We start from the raw sequence: 6618 nt of genomic DNA on the forward strand, positions 1-6618 counted from the left end.
TGAAAGTGGAGTCGCAGGTAGATAGGATAGTGAAGAAGGTGTTTGGTATGCTTTTCTTTATTGGTCAGAGTATTGAGTATAGGAGTTGGGAGGTCATGTTGCGGCTGTACAGGACATTGGTTAGGTCACTGTTGGAATATTGTGTGCAATTCTGGTCTCCTTCCTATCGGAAGGGTGTTGTGAAACTTGAAAGGGTTCAGAAAAGATTTACAAGGATGTTGCCAGGGTTAGAGGATTTGAGCTATAGGGAGAGGCTGACCAGGCTGGGGCTATTTTCCCTGGAGCGTTGGAGTCTAAGGGGTGACCTCATAGAGGTTTATAAAATCATGAGGAGCATGGACAGGATAAATAGACAAAGTCTTTTCCCTGAGGTGGGGGAGTCCAGAACTAGAGGACATAGGTTTAGGGTGAGAGGGAAAAGATATAAAAGGGACTTAAGGGACAATTTTTCCATGCAGAGGGTGTTACGTATATGGAATAAGCTGCCAGAGAAAGTGGTGGATGCTGGTACAATTGCAATATTTAAAAGGCATCAAGATGGGTATATGAATAGGAATAGTTTGGAGAGATGAGGGCCAGGTGCTGGCAGGTGGGATCAAATTGGGTTGGGATATCTGGTCAGCATGAATGAGTTGGACCGAAGGGTCTGTTTCCATGCTGTACATCTCTATGACTCTATGGTTTAATTTATTCCTCTTTTTCATAATAGTGATAGCATATTTCCCCTACACCTTCCATTTATGGACCCTGACTTTTTCAGAATTGCAATTACACTGCAGTAAAGTTAAACCAGATGTAGGATTTAATTCACACATTCTTAGATGGAGATAAATAATTTGTACCACAGAAAAATATGTTGCAAACATTTCTGAGGTGATAGAATCAGAAAGGATGAAGAGATCAAGTTAATAGCAAAACAAGTACAAAACAACCAAGAGTTACCAGTTTAACAATATCCTTGCTCTTAAGATGTCATTAAAATGGCACTGTATTATGGCAACACACACATCTCACTATATTTTCATAGATACAAGTGACAATAAATTGCTATCCTACCGAAGACACTAAAGTCATTCCAAAATTACTAAATAATCGAGGGGCAAAGAAAGGAGAGGCAATAAGTACAGTCACTGCTACTGGAGAAAAAGTGCTGGGGAAACTAATAGGGCTAATGTTCCCTCTGAGCCGCGTGTTTGAGTGTATGCAGCTGCTCAATGATCCATGCATGGTATTACTTAAATACTAAAGTTGAAACATGAACAAAAGAAAGCAGAATTTAGAATAACTTAACTATTGGAAAACTTAACTGATCTGATGCAGTAACTATCACGAATTAACTGTTCTCATATAGTAACATCCCATAAACATACTCCTTGGCTAAAAAGCTAAATTCAAACACAGATTCTTACAGACAGGAGGGAACAACATCCAGAGAGAGATTTCGGAGCAAGTCAGAGGAAACCTTTGCAGAAGCTTGGACTCTGGACCCCAACATCTTGTGACTGCTGCAGCTTAAAAAAACTAGAAAAAATCTTAACTGGCAAAACTGGCCACTCCCCTTCCATTGTTAAACTGTTAAATACCCTAGACTCCTTGGCCCTTCCGCCTTTACGACCTCTCAAAAAAACCCAAGGACAAAATAACCTTTTTAAAGTGACAGCATTTTCACAACACCTCTATGACTCTTTGACTCCACTTCCCTCCTGTATGCATTCAGGTGAATATTTTGAATAAATGCCAATAGTTGGAGCAGCATCAGTTGGGCTTGGGCACATATCGATACATTGTAGACAAGACCTTCCTGATCATAGACAGGATCCAAGGTGGATTTTAGAGAGGTTTAGCTTCAAACAATGATTGGGTCCAATCTTTTTTCAAAACTCATTCCATTTTTCTGCTTTTATTCAAGCAAGGTATGCCATTTCGAGCAAATTAAGGTCTGTTTTGTATCTAAGCAGGGTGTTGTCTCAATCAATCTCTCAGCTTGATAGTCTGCTAAATATAGTATAATGCTGTATACACTTATGAAATAGAGGTAGAATTCCCTAGTCATTGGCAGTTTATCTTAAGTCCCATGGGCCAGGAAGCTTGGCACAGAGTCACTTACTCAGTCTTTATTAACTATATAAACAAATTCTTTGGCAACAGATAAAGTGAAGGCTTAGTCAGAGCAGCTCTAGAGAAGCATGCATGGACACTCAATACTGCTCTTGCAAAAAAGTACAACAAACAGCAGATGCTGGAAATCAGAAACAAATATACGAAATTGCTGGAAAAACTCAGCAGGTCTGACAGCATCTGTGCAGAGAAAGCAGAGTTGACTTTTTGGCTCCAGTGACCCTTCTTTTAATAAACTGGCTGAGCAAACAAAAGTAACATTCTTATTATCTGAAAAGAAAAAAAGTGCTACAAGCTGCATCGTACCCTCAGTATCATTAAGGAGTAGCGAAACCAGACATAGAAATATGCCTAGATCCAATAGATCTCAATGAAGAGATCTCAGTAACCATAGCCAACCACTGAAGATATTTTGCCAAACCTGTCATGGCTGTCCTCAGTGCAAAGGAAGTTTACTTGTAAGTGAAGCTGGATGAAAACAACAGTTTTCAGTCTAGATTCTGGACACTATTTGGGGGATACAGGTCTTTTGCATGCTATTTGGCACATCCACTGCTTTGGAATAGGGTCAACGCAGACAGCATAATATAGCCAATGATCTGCCTGGATTAAAAACCATTGTGGATGATTTGTTAGCCTGTGGAAGCCACTACAGACCAAGGTCTAGTGTGACGACTATAGAGAGCTTGTCAAATGAACCCGAAGCTGAATGACAAAAAGAATTATTTGAACAGAACTTGCTGGAACAGCTCAGCAAGTCTGGCAGCATCTGTGGAGAGAAATCAGAGTTAATGTTTCAGGTCAAATGAACCTTTCTCAATTCTCTCCGCAGATGCTGCCAGACCTGCTAAGCTTTTCCAGCGATTTCTGTTTTTGTTTCTGATTTACAGCATCCGCAGTTTTTTTGGTTTTTTTAGAAGTAATTGAAGATGCCTGAAGTCAAGTAATCGGTCATGTACTGACAGAAAGTACTCTGCTTAGACCCTAACAGGTTGAGAACTGTAACAGAAATGCAGCAACCAATGGATGTGAAAGTAGTGCAACAATTTGTTAGATTCATGACCCATCTAGCAAACATCTTGCCAAATTTGTCATTAGAGTGTGAACATCTACATAATCTCACTGTTAAGGATGTGCACCAATATTGGAACACAGAATAAGAAGCAACTTTAATTTGAATCAAAGAATTAGAAATAATAGCTCGATGTCCTCTGAAAGGCATCAACCCAACAGTGACATTGAATCAGAAAGACAAGTGTTTTGTTCTGATTAAGCACTCGTCATGGAAATGATACTGCTTGAGGAAGAATCATTGCCTCAAGAAGAGTTATTGCTTCAGGAATGAGCAGATACCAAACAAACTGGCAACTGCAACCCACCCACAAGTCATTAAAATACCTAAATAATTTAGGGATAACGGATGAAATGTATGTACAGAAACTGACAAAAGTGGGACAGATTAGAGTTTTCACAATTTTGGTCTAAATTAAAGTGGTCCTGGAAAAGCAAAGCAGGTCAGGCAGCATTTGAGGAGCAGGAAAATCGACGTTTCGGACAAAAGCCCTTCATTAGGACTGATGAAGGGCTTTTGCCTGAAACATCGATTTTCCTGCTCCTCGGATGCTGCCTGATCTGCTGTGCTTTTCCAGCACCACTGTAATTTAGACTCTGATTTCCAGCATCAGCAGTCCTCACTTTTGCCTACTTGATTTTCACAATTTTGGTCAGGAATGATAGTTTTCTGTATTGGCCAATATACAAATATTGGGTAACTTGAGTGCTTGTAACAATAAATGATGGTGCATGCAATTTTTTAAATTAAAAGAGGGATGTTTTAAGAAATATTTAACATACTAGCTGGATTTCTGTAGTCAAATAAGCTCTACCGCTGCTGTTATTTATTTTTGCTTAAGTTTGTGGCAGCCACTAGACATTTCACTTGAAATACATTTGAGGGAAGTTTTCAGTGAAAAATTGAAGAAAGATCTCGAATGTATATAGCGCTTTTCATGATTCAGGATGTTTTGAACCATTTACAATAATTTAAATAATATTTTTTAAATGCAGTCAATTTGAAAACAGAAATATTGCTCAAACTGTAATGATATACAGACCAGTTAACATGCTTTTTCCTGCTATTGGTTGCCAAATAAACATTGGTTCAATACTGGGAATATTTCTTCTGCTCTTCTTTGAATGCTGTGCTTTAGGATCTTTAATGTTCTCTTGGAGGTGGAGTTGATTGGGAGTAGGTGTATGGTTCAGTTGTGAGTCCTTTGTTTAAAGTTTGATTGGAAAGATGTTGTTTCCCTCCGTACTGATTCTCCAACAGTACAGCACCCCTTCACCATTGCTCATGAAAAGTACAATATGCCCACAGTGCTGCTCTTGTGACTGTTATGCAATATCCTAGAACTGTTACTTTGACAATTTCACTGTCCCTTTGGCATTGTAATTCTCCCCTTATTTAACCCCCAACACTGCATCCTTCACTTTGCCCTTTCCCTAGCATTGTGCTTCCTCAGTGTTGCTGCTCCAGTGCTTGTATCAATATCCAAAGGTTCAAGAGGAAGTATCACCAGCACCATCTGAAGGGATTGTGAGAGAGGGGCAATAAATGATAACCTTGCCAGTATGTGGCAGACGCATCTTGCAAATGAGCAAACAGGATAATGCCGCAGTGAAAGTAAGATTAGAAATCCGTGTCAACCCTCAGTAAAGTTTGTAGATACAGTGTTTATCCAAAACAAAGTTAAAAATCACACAACACCAGGTTATAGTCCAACAGGTTTAATTGGAAGCACTAGCTTTCGGAGCGCTGCTCCTTCATCAGGTGGTTGTGGAGAATAAGATTGTAAGACACAGAATTTACAGCAAAAGTTTCCAGTGTGATGTAACTGAAATTATATATTGAAAAATACCTGAAATGTTAGTTAAGTCTCTCATCTTTTAGAATGAGCATGTTGGTATCAGTTCTTTCGTATGTAAATCGCAATTTTTTTTTAAAGTTACATTCTCAAATGCACTTTAGCAATTGTAAAAGTGCACTTGAGAATGTAACTTATAAAAAAGGTTTTGTGATTTACATATGAAAGAAGTGAAACCTACACAGTCATTCTAAAAGATGAGAGACTTAACAAACAATTCAGGTATTTTTCAATATATAATTTCAGTAACATCACACTATAAACTTTTGCTGTAAATTCTGTGTCTTACAATCTTATTCTCCACAACCACCTGATGAAGGAGCAGCGCTCTGAAAGCTAGTGCTTCCAAATAAACCTGTTCGACTATAACTTGATGTGTGATTTTTAACTTTGTACACCCCAGTCCAACACCGGTGTCTCCAAATCATGACTATCCAAAACAAAATAATTAACAACCGATAGGAATATCCAGCATTCACCCATTACTCTACACTGCCTTCTGTCTTACAAAATCTTCATTTTAAAATTCTCGTCCTAGTTTTTAAATCCCTCCATTATCTTGCCTTGCTTTTAATCATCTCTAATCCCTCAACCTTGACAATATCTGCACTTCTCTAATTCTGGACTTTTTGAGCATCTCTGATTTGAAGTGTTCCCCCATTGGTGCTCAGTTACCCAGGCAATAGCCACTGCTTCCCAAACTCTTTTGCCTCTGTGATCCATTACAAGGCTTGAAAATTGTCCTGACCCTGGAGTGAGAGCTGTGAGAATGGGGGATTGTTAGAGCAGGAGAATGGCTGTTGTAACTTGGCTTAAACTTTATATCTCAGATCTGAAGTGCAAAGTGACTTGGGAGTTCTAGTCCAGGATTCTCTCAAGATAAAGTTTCAGGTTGAGTCAGTAGTTAGGAAGGCAAATGCAATGATGGCATTTGGCCTTGAATATAAAAGCAGGGCTCTACAAAGCTGTGGTCAGACCACATTTGGACTATTGTGCACAGTTTTGAGCCCCATATCTAGGAAGGATGTACTGGCCCTGGAGCATTTTCAGAGGAGGTTCACGAGGATGATCCCAGGAATGAAAAACTTAACATATGAGGAATGTTTGAGGACTCTGGGTTCATGGCGTTTAGAAGGATGAGGGGGGGATCAAACTGAAACATGCAGAATACTGAATGGTGGAGGTGCAGGTGAATTTCTGATGGATATTGAAGGATCCGTTGGGGCCTTGGAGGGAAGTGAGGGGGGAGGTGTGGGCGCAAGTTTTGCATTTTTTGCAGTTGCAGGGGAAGGTGCCGGGAGTGGAGGTTGGGTTTGTGGGGGGTGTGGATCTGACAAGGGAGTCGCAGAAGGAGTGGTCTTTCCGGAACGTTGATAGGGGTGGGGAGGGAAATATATTCTTGGTGGTGGGGTCCATTTGGAGGTGGCAGAAATGACGAAGGATGATCCGATGTATCTGGAGGTTGGTGGGGTGGTAGGTGAGGACTAGTGGGGTTCTGTCCTGGTGGTGATTGGAGGGGCTGGGTTCAAGGGCGGAGGAGTGGGAAGTGGAGGAGATGCGGTGGAGAGCATCG

General features: G+C 40.2%; 1 long non-coding RNA gene across 1 annotated transcript in view; it reads right to left on the bottom strand.

Annotated features, from left to right (window-relative positions):
• LOC122558043 overlaps nucleotides 1-1485 on the bottom strand; it is a 4508-nt gene extending 3023 nt beyond the window's left edge. The window contains exon 1 of the long non-coding RNA XR_006314017.1: nucleotides 1410-1485. This is a non-coding gene — a long non-coding RNA (uncharacterized LOC122558043). The remainder of the gene's footprint in view (nucleotides 1-1409) is intronic.
• Between the last annotated feature and the right edge of the window lie 5133 nt (nucleotides 1486-6618).

This window comes from Chiloscyllium plagiosum, chromosome 16 (assembly GCF_004010195.1).
Source record: "Chiloscyllium plagiosum isolate BGI_BamShark_2017 chromosome 16, ASM401019v2, whole genome shotgun sequence".
In the NCBI taxonomy this organism is placed as follows: Eukaryota; Metazoa; Chordata; class Chondrichthyes; order Orectolobiformes; family Hemiscylliidae; genus Chiloscyllium; species Chiloscyllium plagiosum.